The sequence below is a fragment of the Erpetoichthys calabaricus genome, chromosome 6 (assembly GCF_900747795.2).
Source record: "Erpetoichthys calabaricus chromosome 6, fErpCal1.3, whole genome shotgun sequence".
Taxonomy (NCBI): Eukaryota; Metazoa; Chordata; class Cladistia; order Polypteriformes; family Polypteridae; genus Erpetoichthys; species Erpetoichthys calabaricus.
The window spans coordinates 20482266-20497112 of record NC_041399.2 but is presented as its reverse complement, the minus strand read 5'-3'; positions in this window follow the sequence as shown (position 1 = coordinate 20497112).

Here is a 14847-nt window from a genome sequence, read left to right as displayed (position 1 = left end):
TGTGAAATCTCTGCAAAAACCTGATCCCGTCATAGGAGGAACTTCTGAATTCCATCTGTCCCCACGTGATGACTTCAACCCGGTCGCCCTCTGATGACATCATCTCTGCCTCATTCTGTTCACATCATCTCCTCCCTGCACCAATTTCCGGTTCATCCACCATAAATCCAGCCACCTTTCTCACATCATAGTTGAAAGTATATGCTCATTTTAACTGTGCTGTACAAAGAACAAGCAATTTTTGGTTAATCAACATTATATGCGGATGGTTCCCTAACCCTTAATCTGTCTTTGTGGACTCTTTTCTTCATATAAATATACTAAGGGGTTTTGCCCACTGCTTGCTTTGCTCGCCAGCCCTCATGCCTGCGCTATGCGCTACCCTCTTTGTGGTTCTGCAGCTCACGTATGGGAATGTGGATGTACAATTTACTAACTATTTTACATTACAGTGAGTATTTAATCATATTAAAAAATAGTAAAACATAATAATTTGAAAGTAAATTATGTTTCATGTTACGTTAGAAGAGTTATTCGTTGCATAATATGATTTCATTCTGTTTGGCTTTGAAATTAACACACAATAACTTTTTAAACTTACACTTTTACTGTAAAACTTTAGTAAAAACAATTTTTTGAATTAAATTTTCGTCAATATTGCACTGAAATTGTGATTCTGTGTTTGGACTCTCATTGTGACAATGCAACGTATAACTGCCCGTGATTGAATTTCATTTCTTTTTCTCTATTAAATAAAACAACTTTTTCGAATGTTTGGCTCCAAGATTTGTAAATTGTCTTTGCCAAAGCTATTCTAATGGGAAACTGTTAATGTTTCAATATGAATGGCATATCAAGATCTCCTTTGTTGTCTAATGTTATCCCCTGAAGATGTACTATATTACATTTCTTGGATACATCCTTCTTTCTACAGTAATTCGTGCAGAGGAAGACCAGACAGTGTTAATGTTTGTAGATATTCTTCGGGATATTGTAAGTTGACGTTTTCATTTTCAACATCATCACCACCAACTGTTTCAGCATAGTCTATTGATACACATTTAACCAATCTGCCGTGTAAATGATTGTCATTTTTGCCATTAATTCGTTTGACTTCATCATTTCTAGGTGCTAGGATTGCCCGTGTACTCATTTTTTCTGTTGATAACCCTTCGTGATGAAGTTTTTAACTTAAAGTGAGGAAAATGTTAAAATTTATAAGAGCTGAGAAAGCAAGAACTGTGTCTGTCAAAAGCAATTACACAAATAAGAGGTGATAGTACTGTGTGCATTGTTGTATATGGTTGAGAGGAGGGCATGATTTGAAAACATCTCAAGGCCAAAGTCTATATATATATATATATATATATTGTGGAACATGGCCCGGACACAGACAGGCAGACACCGATGGTTCACCCAACACACGTTTATTTACATACTCCATATTTTCAAAAGTGCAGCACAACCCCTAAACTCCCCCAAAGTCCAGGCCTCACAATGCCTTTTGCCTCTCTTCTTCAGGCCGCCTCCTTTCCTCTCCTCCAAGACCTTGTCTCGTCCTCCTGACTCCAGCCATCGAATGGAGGGAGGTGGCCCCTTTTATCCCTACCCGGACATGCTCCAGGTGCCTCCCGACTATCTTCCACTCCCAAGTGTGGCAGAAGTACCAGCTGCTCAAAACTCCGGGTGTTCCTGGTCTTCTTCCCCCCAGCACTTCCGGAAGTGGTGGAAGTGCTGAGGGCCAGGGCTCCAAAGGCATTGGGGCGCCCCTATAGGGTTGAGCTTCCAAGCTCAGTTGCTGTGGTCCCCAAAGCCACCAGGGTGGTCGCCCCCACATGGTCGGGGGGAGGCGTAAGCCCTTCACCGGTCATCAGGTCCTCAGTATATATATATATATATATATATATATATATATATATATATATATATATATATATATATACTTTGCTATCAATTTTCCATTATATTCTACTTTATTTTATTCTAATATTTCCTTCATTCTACTTTATTATGTTGTAATAAATTCTACTTTGCTTGTAAATTTCTATTTCCTGTTTTTATATCTACAGTGATTGAACTAACAAAGTCTATATACGGACATCTAGTGTGATCTTTTTTACAAGGTGTATGAGGAGGGTCACCTCAAAAGAAATGAGAGTAAACACATAAGTGGTTTCAACCAAGGTGTACCAGCCTCCAAGTATCCCAGGGACACCTGTGTGTTATTTATAGTGAATCTAGTGAGGTCCTATGTGGAGTACTGAAGAGTGTCAGGCATTGTAGGCATCATTCATAAATAGAGTCAGTGTACATGAAGTTTAGGCAGTGAGAGTGGTCCAATCCAATAACGGACTGGGTGAGTTCTGCTAATCCTATGATAACACAGTTGAGCAATACTTTTTCTCTGCATGTAATTTTGTGTTTTACTTTGACAATACTTTTTTGTTTAATGCATTAGCCTTAAGTGCAATTAATTACAAAAATGAAATTCAAATTAATTCATTACTGAAAACAAATTCAGTTGAATTTAATATCGAACAAGGAGAAATGTACAAACAGAATTGTCACCTACTTTGAAAAATGAACCAGAGTTCAAAAGATGAGAGATGGTAAAGTGCCTATATGCCCAGGCAAACAGTTCTGAAAGTAATGTTTCATTTTCTAACATTATATTCAAAAGAATAAATTGAATCAGCCACAGTAATGCACAGGAAATCAGACATTGTTACTCTAATAGAAAATGGCTACTTTGATTGGAGGTTAATATTAAATTTGCTTGGCATATCCTGTTATCGTGTCACACATTCAGCAGCATATCAGCACAGCAGCAAATGTGCTTGTGATTCCGTGTACCCCTTACACTCCACCTCAACATTTCATTCCTTGGGTGAGCACCTAATAATCAAGACAGTGATAGAGTATCAGTGTGAATCCTGTGACTACTTATTCTCTCTGGAGGCATCACTTTCTTATTACCAGGTGGTCATCTCCCTGAAGGTTTGGCTGCTCCGACAGCTTATTCCAGCAGCTTTTTTTTATCTGTATAGTACAGTCCCCAGCTATACTCAATTAATTTCTTGACTGCCTTTGTTAATTTTACACAGGAAATCTCACAAAGCTTCAAAAATATCTCAATTTAGTAATTCATGCATATCCCATACTTTTTACAATCACAATAAAACGAGCATAAAAGCATGTACTCCTTATCCTTACTTATTAGAACTCAGTAGGACTTCACTATTTTCCTGGCAGGCTTTGCTATGGCAGAATGTGTTTGACTGCTTCACTTCATTCAAATGATCAACCAGATTTTTGTTATTTTTAAACTTTTAGGACATTTAATTATTGTTGTAAAATAGTAATAATAATAATAATAATAATAATAATAGGTAAACATCAATACTTGATTATACAGGCTCATATGACACAATGGGCAAGATTAGATTAGATTACTTTACATTAGATTAAATAAATTTTATTAATCGCATGAGGAAATTCAGATGCATACTTCAGGTGAAACATAAAAACAAGAATACAGACTCATAGGACAAGTGATATAGCCAATCAATTAATCAATAATTAAATAAATTAATTAATAAAATTAACCAAATGAGTACACTGGGTGGAAGCACTGAATTGCCTGATAGCAGTGGGCGGAAAAGACCTGGGGCCTCATGTATAAACGGTGTGTACGCACAGAAATGTTGCGTACAAACATTTACACGCTCAAAACGCGATGTATAAAACCTACAATTGGCGTAAAGCCACGAACATTTCCACGATAACTCAAACCCTGGCGTACGCAAGTTCTCCGTTCGGTTTTGCAGACTGCCGGCACACAGCATGAAAGCAGTGCTACTGTTCCTGTGTTTCATTTTTAGATCGATATCCCTGACGCGGCTGTATCATATACACTGAAACTAACTGCATATCGTTGATAAATTTATGGCACCTGATTGCAATCAATTTGTAACAACATAATTGTGCACAGAACGGCCAAACTATTCCACTGCCATGGCTGCTTTAGCGTTGTTAGAGGACATCGCAAATGGAAGGATTAGAAGAGAACGCGTATTCAGAGATCATACGGATTTCTTGGCACATGATGATGACTGGCTACTAAGTCGGTTTAGATTTCCAAGAGCGATCCTCTTGGAGCTGTGTGCTGAACTGGCACCTGCTTTACAAAGGCAGACTTTGAGGAATTGTGCTCTACCTGCTCCTTTGCAAGTTCTGTCCACTCTCGGATTTTTAACCACAGGAGCTTTTCAGCGTGAACTGGCTGACTGATCCGGTATTACTCAGTCTTCACTGAGTCATGCCATGCCAGCTGTATGGGATGGTATTATCCGCTTGTCAAGCAGATATATCAGATTTCTGCACACTCTGGTTGAACAGGCAAACATCAAAGCACAATTTGCAGCAATGTCCGGTTTTCCAAATGTCCTCGGAGCGGTCGACTGCACACACATTGCTATAAAGGCACCTTCACAGAATGAATGTGTTTATGTAAATAGAAAGCATTTTCACTCTATTAATGTTCAAATCATCAGTGATGCGAAAATGCGCCTCACTAATTTTGTTGCGAGATGGCCTGGCTCAACTCATGATTCATTCATCCTGAGAAATAGTAGTGTGGGGAACAAACTTGAAAATGGTGCAGTGCGTGATGGCTGGCTTTTCGGTAAGATAAAACATGTTTTACCTTTTAATCACAGTCGTACATTATCTGTACAATGTAACCATTTAACACAATTACTTAGGTGACAGTGGGTACCCGCTGAAGACGTGGCTTCTCACCCCTCTCGCCAACCCACTGACTGAACAAGAGCGACGTTATACTGACCTCCACTCTCGGGCTCGGGTGGTGGTAGAACGTACTATAGGGCAGCTTAAAGGCTGTTGGCGCTGCCTGGATAAGACTGGTGGAGTGCTGCTCTATAGTCCACAGAAAGTGTGTCGCATCGTGCAAGCATGTAGCATTCTACATAATATGGCACTCATTCGTAGCTTGCCCGTACCTGAAGAGATGCAGTATGATGAACCGGACCCTGGTCCACCAAATGATCAGCCACACCGGACAGCATTACAATGTCGAATGAATGTAATTAACAGAATGTGAAAACAGGTACGCAGATGCATCATTTATTTATTCACAAATTCATTTAATTTTTGATTAATATCACACAATAATGCCTTTATATTTCGTAGTTCATTGGCTACATCCCATTATGCATTGGCTACATCTCTCACCGCATCCACCAATGCATTTTGGGATGCCAGAACTGCATCAGTCAGCACACGGCCAGATGATCGCCCAGTGGTTTCTGAGGCAGGGGTGTGTGAGCAGCCAGTTCCCGAAGATCTGGTCGGCACAGAAGCAGCACCATCATCGCCTCGAGCCACGTCTTCAGCATTGGGGTCAGCTTTTGTACTATTGTATGGAATTAATTAAACAGTAATTAATACAGCATCTGCAGCCTGATTGTTTGTCTTATTTCACATGTAAATTATTTACACGAGTATGGTAATCAAAAAAGAAATGATAACTCACCATCATCTGCGGTGATGACAGAATCACCCTCCCCTGCTGGTACAATGCTGGCAATCAGTGTGTCGCCAATAATTGCAGCAACTTGCTGCTCAAATGGTGTGAGCTCCGGGAGTTCACTACCTCCTTCAGTCTTGCTGACATGCAGACGATGAGCTGCGACTCTCCTTTTCACGGCAACTTTGATGTCGGACCACTTCTTTTTTATTTCGGTCACAGTGCGAGTTTCTGCTCCAGCACTTTTGAGTGCATCCACCACGCTATGCCACTCCATCAATTTCCTTTTGTTACTAATTCCACTTCCTAAGCTACCAAATAAAACATTTTTCCTGGCATCTACTTCTCTTAGCAAGACCTCGATTTCGCATTCGGTGAAGTTTTTTTTTTTTTCCCGTGATTTCGCCATTGTCTTCCTGAAGCGCTGAAGGTAAGGGGCTATTTATTTGATTTGGATATTCAAAGAGGCGTAATTCTGGGAGGAGTTGGGGTGGGGCAGCAAGCGCGTGCACGTGCGTTACTTTTCACACTGATCGGGATTTATGTAGTGGAAGAGCATGGAAGTTTGCGTACGCACAGATTCCTGCATCTGGATTTTTCTGTGCATACACACATTCCCGCTTTTGCGCTTATGCCATGTTATAGTGTGAGTTCTACACACGGCATTATACATGAGGCCCCTGAAAAGGTGCTTCTCAGCACACCATCATGGAATGAGCCTGTGACTAAAAGTACTTCAAGACTGCACCTCCTGGCATCCAATTTTGCTATCATCCTATTTTCTATAGCATCTTCAAGTTTCACCAGGGTTCACCCTGTGATGGCGCAAGCTTTCTTCAAACGTTTGTTCAGGCATTATGATTCTATTGAGTTCAGGTTTTTTCCCCAGGAGACCACAGTATAGAACACCACATCGGCAACTATGGACACTTCCTGCAGCTTTCTGGATTCATCAAAAGGCCTGAGCCTCTTTAGGGAGTACAGTCTGCTCTGGCCCATAACCCAAATATTTTTTTTAATTGACCCTAATGTGCTGCACGTCACAACACATTTTATGCCTGTCTGAGATATCACCTGCAGTGTCACTGATTCTTTTTATTAAGAAGGATACAAAATGTTTTAGTCATCTAAATATGAGAAAAGGTAGCAGGGTTCCCTCATTTCATGTGTGTAGTTGTAACTTAAGATCTGAAAAAACATGCACCAGCAGAAAACGATATGGTCACACATTTTTCCATCTCCTATTACACATGTGTTGTAGCCTCTGCTCATTGTAATTAGTTTCTCATGATATTCAGAAAGAATAATAATAACAAACAATCAGTTAGCACAGTTCAGTGTAAGATACTTCCTTCTAATGTACTTTTTAAGCTTCTCCATTATTTTGAGTCCAGGCTAGTGCTTGATGCTACCAGGACCCTGCATTGGATTTAGTGGGATATTAGAATGCTATTTTACTTTACACATTTTGCATTGTTTTTCTTCTAAAATGAATGAGAACATACAATGCAGCTCCAAACAGAATTCTCCTTTCACTTGACTTTCTGTACTATTGTGCTGTTGTTCTGATAAGCAATAAGGTGAAAAATGTTAGAATTTTTTTAAATTTTTTTTTTGTTAATTCCTGAGGGAAAATTATCTTTTTGCATGACGCTTGGGGTTCAGAGTGCAGGTTCAGCCATTGTACAGCACACCTGGAGCAATTTTCAGGTTAAATTGTGACAAGAACAGGCTGTTCAGCTGATCCAGTATGTCTATCCAATTCACGTTGATTCTCCAAAATAACTGAGTCAAGATATGAAGTTGCCAAATGTCCTACTCTCCACCACACTACTTAGTCACTTGTTCCATTTGCCTGTGGTTATTGCATGAAGAAAGCCATTGTAACATTTCTGCAAAATATGCCCAAAACAAGTTTTGCACCCTGAACCGGTATTTGTGCTGAAGCATTTATTGCTGTACTAATTCCCTTCCTAATTTCAAACACTTGCATCATTTCACCTCTTACTCTCCATTTGCTTAAATTGAAAAGATTCAACTCTTTCAATCCCTCCTCATAGCACATACCTCTCAGTCCCAGAATCCACCTAGTCACTCCTCTCTGGACTTTCTCTAGCAGTGCCATGTTTTTTTTGTAATATGGAGACCAAAACTGTACACACTTCTCCAGGTCAGGCCTAATACTGCATTGTAAAGCTTAAGCATCTCCTCCCTTGACATATATATATATATATATATATATATATATATATATATATATATATATATATATATATATATATATATATATATATATATATATATATATATATATTGTGGGATATGGCCGGCCTGTCACCCTGGCCAACACCCCCAGGCCGCCAGATGGAGCTGTCCCTGCTGCATGGAAGTGCCCCGAATACCAGCAGGGAATCATGGACGATGGAGTTTTCCTTTACAGCCCTGCTGGATATCACAGGGGCCAACAGATGATGCTGCAGGGAGGCCCAGAGAGGAGTTTGTGCCCTATAACCCGGAAGTTTGTCGTAGGCAAGTTCCGGGTTGAAGTAAAGGACTTTTTATCTGACCCGGAAGTGATAAGAAATCACATGGACTGTAGGATGGGAAACACTTCCGGGTCAGGAAATATAAAAGGACTATGGGAAATCCCAGACGTCGAGCTGAGCTGGGTGGAAGGAGGGCAACGCGTCTGGGAGTGGAGGATTGTGTATTGTTATTTGATTATTGATTTATTACTGAGTATTGTGGAGAGGAGGGTGCTTTGTGCACTACTATTATTATTATTATTAAACCATCATTTGGACTTTTACCTGGTGTCTGACGTCTAGTCTGAGGGTTCAAGGGGTCACGGAGGCCCTTAATCTATCACAGTTGGGGTAGTCGGCAGGAGTCTCTGGTCGTCAGTTGGCAGAGGACCTGAATTTAAATAATTTTTACTGTGGACAGAACCCTGAGTAGACAACTTTCTGACACACTGCAACGTTGCCAAAACCTTCTGTTTCCAAGACCGTCATGGGGAAGAAAAAACGTAAGCAGAGCGGCAGCCCAAGTGGAGGTCCTATGTTTAATATGGCCAATGCTCAAGACGAGCCATGGAGCGGTTACGTGTCTCGGGAGAGACATCCGGAGGAGGACGACTTCAAAGAGGTATGTGCCGGGGAAGCATTTGAAAACCTTTTTAAAATAACCCATTTTGTCCCGTGCACATACCTCCCAGGTGTCCATCCGGAGACTCTGCGGAGGGCAGGAAAACCTCCTGAAGATGACGGTGTACATTCATCACGGCCTGAAAATAAAACGAAGGACTTCCGCATGTCGGGTGCTGGTGAAGGGCACGTGACCACCCCAGAAAGAGTGGGGGACACAGACGGTATGCGTCCTGATGTTTTCGTCTTCACCCCGGAAAAGACGGACTTGGTTTTTCTGAAAAGGAAAGGGGAGGCGAGCGAAGCACCACTCTCCCTACAAAAAGGTAAGGAGGTTCGGAAATGACTGAGCGATCTGTCGATAAATTGAGACAGACGGACCGCAGTCAGCCAAAAGCGGCACCGCGGACCTCCGAAAACTCCAAATCCCAGGCTCCCTTGCGGAACCCGTCAGAGCACGTGCCAGGAGCGGGTGTGCTCATTGGCTCCCAGCTGGAGGGTAAGGCTAGTGATCTCCTGAGCATACCTCCGGCTGAATTAAATAACTTTTTGGACGTGCACGAGCTGGAGAAGTTGCTTCAGCCCGTGCACAGTTTCTTACAGATTGTGGCAACAATACAGAAGATTGTTGGAGAGTTGGGAGCAGCAGCTGAAGCGCCGTTAAAAAAGCTGGATGAATACCTACGGTGGTTTGGTAGAGAGCGTCCCGTGTTATATGATTTGGCGGTACAAGTAGGAAATGCCGGTACCGTATATAATGAAATAGGGACGCAGTGTAAAACGGGCCTGCATTTGATAAGTAGCGGGTGCCAAACCACTGCGAGCCCTACAAGAGATTGTGGTGTGATGACAGAAGGGGCGGAGGAAGCGCCAGTCAAACCGGAGCAGCTGAAAAGTGCTGTCTCTCGGGGTGATGTGGGGCTGAAGACGCCGCCCCTAATTAAGGTAAAAATGATGGGCGTTCAGACAGAAAAAGGGCTCTCTTTTACTAATAGAGAGATCCAAACTGTGGAAAAGCCCCAGATTAAAAAGGAGATCCTAAAAGAGAAACGGGAGTCTCCTGATAAAGTGATGAGGGAGTTGTCACTAGGTACTGGAGGGGCGGAGGAAGTGCCAATCAAACCGGGGCAGCTGGAAAGTGCTGTTACCCGGAGCGATGTGGTACTAATGACGCCGCCTCCTAAATTGCATAGAACAATGGGCGTGCAAACTGCAAAAAGGCTCTCTTTTCTCCATAGAGAGCCTCAAGCTGAGCACAAGCCCCAGAGAAAGCAGGAGATCCCCAAAATAAAATACGGGTCTCCTGACACAATAGAGAGAAGGGCGGAGTATACTGAGGCGGCTATAAAACCTCCCTTGGCGGAGAAAGGGGAGGAGTTGACGGAGTTCCCAAGGTGTTTCCGGTCACGCAGAGGGTTACAAACGGGAGGATGGCGGCTATGCTATGACTGCTGCCGGCCGGGCCACTTATGGCGAAGTTGTCCTCGGAGGACGGGGGATCAGAGGGATTTCCGATACAACGTTCCCCCTAGGTTCTCCGAGGAGTCTCGACGACGTAGCCATGGCCCGACCCATGGACCCTCCTGGAGAAGGACGCCCCTCGCGGGGCTGGCCGCTTCGAACCTTGGTTCTTCGCTGGGGGGGGGAATACTGTGGGATATGGCCGGCCTGTCACCCTGGCCAACACCCCCAGGCCGCCAGATGGAGCTGTCCCTGCTGCATGGAAGTGCCCCGAATACCAGCAGGGAATCATGGACGATGGAGTTTTCCTTTACAGCCCTGCTGGATATCACAGGGGCCAACAGATGACGCTGCAGGGAGGCCCAGAGAGGAGTTTGTGCCCTATAACCCGGAAGTTCGTCGTAGGCAAGTTCCGGGTTGAAGAAAAGGACTTTTTATCTGACCCGGAAGTGATAAGAAATCACATGGACTGTAGGATGGGAAACACTTCCGGGTCAGGAAATATAAAAGGACTATGGGAAATCCCAGACGTCGAGCAGAGCTGGGTGGAAGGAGGGCAACGCGTCTGGGAGTGGAGGATTGTGTATTGTTATTTGACTATTGATTTATTACTGAGTATTGTGGAGAGGAGGGTGCTTTGTGCTCTACTATTATTATTATTAAACCATTATTTGGACTTTTACCTGGTGTCTGACGTCTAGTCTGAGGGTTCAAGGGGTCACGGAGGCCCTTAATCTATCACAATATATATATATATATATATATATATATATATATATATATATATATATATATATATATATAGTGTTTATATATAAATGTCTACCCGTGTGTCTGTCTGTCCGGCCCAGAAGTGAGAGTTGGAGTCTGGGTAAGGATACACAAGCGAGGCCAGCATGTCAGCCAAATGAAACCTCTGAAGAAAGAGTCACCTGCTTAGCAGCTAATATAGAAGTAAGGCGAGCACATCAGCAAAACGATATCTCTTTTACTTTTCCTCCCACCGCTAATACACAAGTGAGGTGAGTACACTGGAAAAATTAAACTGCCAAAGAAAGACAATTGCTTAGCTGCTAATGCACAAGCGATGTGAGCACATCAACAAAACAAAACCTCCTAGAAGAGAGATGCCCAGTGTAGTTCCTTTCAATTACCTGACATCTCTACATTTCAATTTTTTTTTCCATTCCACTGTGGCATTGCACCATCATTGAACAACACGCCATAGTGACATTTCCTTAGCCAGAAGGAGTGAAACCTACTGAAATTCTTAAAAGGATGTTGGCTCAGTATGGAAGTGAAAACAGCATGAATCAATGAAAGGTTTATGAATGAGTAGAAAGGTTTAAAGAAGGAAGAATAAGTGTAACCAACGAAGCTCAGTTTGGTTGACTATCAGCATCCTGAACGCAAGCCCACATTGACATGGAGAATGCCTTCATCAGAGAAGTTCATTATTGTTTGATATGGATATCAGCTATTTATGTGCACATGGCATAGTGCATAATAAATTGGGCTACCGTAAAGTTTGCTCAAGATAGGAACAAAAACAGTTTACTGATCTGCACAACCTGATGTTCTTCTGTGAATTTTAGCAGGTCTCACTCCCTCTGCTCAAAGTATCTCACAACAGCACTTCAACAATGGTGTAATCCCACAGCAGAGCATCCTTGTTCATCTCTAGTTTTCATCCTCTTTCCCTGTACGTTTAGCATTCATTTGCTCAAAGGTTCATGCACTTGCTGGTCCCTTAGCAGTTCTACTTTACTCCAACCCAAGCGGCCAACTTCTTCTCTTCTTTCGTCGGCATCTTTTCACGTTAAAACTCATTAAGTCAGTGTTTGTGTTGCAATTACTTAGTACCTTTTCTTTAATTTTTCACTTAAGCTGGCAATCAAGTCTTCAATTTGCCTTAAGAATGATTTAAGATATGAAGAGGTAGGGGAAGTGACGGCGATGGTGGTAGAGAATGAGAACGGCGCCCGTACACATACACCTCACGGCCGTTCTGCTGGCTGCTGCTGAGAGTTGATTCTACAATAAAGTAAAATAAAAATAAAAAGAGGAATAACCTTGGAGGTCAATCATCACCTCGAAGTGGATAGTAGACATCACGTATTATATGTGTATCAAATGTCAGGTCAATAGGTAAAATGGTTTGCGAGCTACAGGTGATTTAAAATCCTGGACAGACAAACGGACAGACTTGGTAGTGTATTATATATAAAGATATATATATAAATATATACTGTATTATTTTGCAGATACTGTATCCCATATCTATGAGCTGCTTCTCACAACTGAGAAGATGTGGTGGATGTTTGCCGACTGGCCGACCAACCACAAGTGTTACCTGGTAGGTAACCGCCTAATAATTAGATTGCGATTCAGACTTGAAATAATTTTTAAATATATACACACATATATATAAACACATGCACGCACACACAGAGTGTATTCTTTCACACACTGTATTTTTCAGAATAGCTGAAAATGTTAATTAAAATTTATAGAAAATATAAATGTTTCCTATTAATTTGTTTATGGAGGCCTAGGTCTGTTAGAAGTGTTGGACTGGTGCTTTGTCCAGAGTTGGTTCACACTTTCTCCCAGTTCTGTCAGTATACAGTAGGCTCTGGTTCTCTATGACATTGAACCAGATACAGTAAGTGGATTAGAGACTGGATGAATGGATATTGAAAGAAGGACTGAATATTTTGTAGTTGTCTAGTAGAAAGAAGCAGCATTGGTTTGTGAACTCCCTATTAATAATTTGCAGATTATGGCATAGTGTCATGAGTTGTTCCCACAGAAAAGAATACAGAATCAAAGAGCTTCCACTCAATTAAAATTTACTATAATGAGTGCATAGAGAGACAACCAATTTACAGGAAGTAAAAGTCACTGTGGACCAGAAGTGGGCTGAAGTGAGAACCTAACATGAATTACATGTTCAGCCTCCGAGGCAGCAGCTAAGAGATGTGATGGCTGCTCTGACCTCAGAGAACTTCAGGAGGTGGTTAAATCAAGAGGCTGAACAGAAAGAGAAAGAAATGTTCTTGGACTTTGTTTGGAGTTTTTACGTGCATGGAATGGCATTCTGTATATTCTGTATTGGTTTTTTTTTTTTTCATTTCTAAGAAGTTGCTTCAATTCTGTGTTTCACATTTAACTTTAAGAAGTCATTGCCAGCAGCTTCAGAACAGCACCAGCTGAAAGCATAGCAGAGATTTCTCAAAGTGGGGCCCCATGGGCTCAATGTACTCTTTCTTTTTTCTTTTGTAACTTGGTATTAGACACATAACTAAAAAGGCCACAGAGGCAGTCAACCTGAGCCTTATAAATTCAAAATAACGAACGTTAATTGGAAAAGCAATAATTTGAGTCAGCTTTCTGCAATTAATGGTCCACTGTCAAGAAACAAAAGTATAAATAAAATCATGTAAAGATGACAAGAAATTTGTGTTAATTGTCTTTTTGCTTTTAAAACTTTGCTTTGTTCATTCAAAGCTCCCATGAGTGTTCTCCATGATTCCATGAAAACGCCTGTGCTGTTTGCAGTCCGAAATAAATTGGACCCCACTGTGACAGGTTCACGCAGTAGTCAACCCATTAATTTATTTGTGAAGGCAATTAGGTAAATGTTGATTTGAAAAGCAGCCCAACTGTACCAAAAGGAACCGAAGCAACAATAAGTAACATAATCCCGGGCACTTTGCTTTGCAGAGAAACTTTAGATTTGAGCTGAGCAGCAGATGTGACTTCTTCAGAGCTATTGGCACTGCTCCTTTAAATGCTTTGGGTGGTACGCAGCTTGTTCAACAGAAAAAGACCACCCTTGAATCTAATTACTGATCCAATATGATTCATTTATTTAGGGGCTGTGTGAAGCTGGACCCTGGTCCCTGCCACACTGAAAGATGGGAGTACAAGCCTTCCACATGGGCACTTGTACTCACACTTACTCTTCACTAATCTTTTTCTTTCGGCTGCTCCCGTTAGGGGTTGCCATAGCAGATCATCTTTTTCCATCTCTTCCTGCCCCCTACATCTGTAGGTGCAGCCTTTAGCCATAGAGCAGGAACTCTCTGGAAGCCTCGACCTGTCACTCTCAGAGAAGTCTCAGCATTTAAGTCCAAGGTCTCAGCATTTTAGCATAGTCCAGTGGTCTCAAACTCCGGAGCTGGGGGGCTTCAGTGGCTGCAGGTTTTCATTCTAACCCTTTTCTTAAGTCTTCATTTTTGCTGCTAATTAACTCCTTTTCCTTTCATTTTAATTGACATGTTTTTTAAGATTTGTTCCCCTGATCGTTCCTCTGAATTTCTTCATTTCTTTCCTTAAATGTGAAGTGAGTGAGCCACCAGAAGACCACCTAAGTCAGAGTCTCAAACTCCAACCAATTTCACTCCAAACCAGTTGCTTCATTAGATGCCGAGTCTTGTTGTTAATTAAACTCGTTCTTTAATTCCATGGCTTGTTCCTGCACTCATTATATAGTAGTATACATTTCCAAAATTGTTGATGTTCTCTTTTCTAAGACCTCTGTTAAAATGTTTTGGGGACCTGAACAGATCAACATTCCTGAGACCTTCATCTTTCTTTATTTTCAGATATTGTAGAATGAGCACAGTTTGCTGGTCATGTTTTGCCTCATTTTATACCTCATTATTGTTTGACTGCTAATTAAGGAAA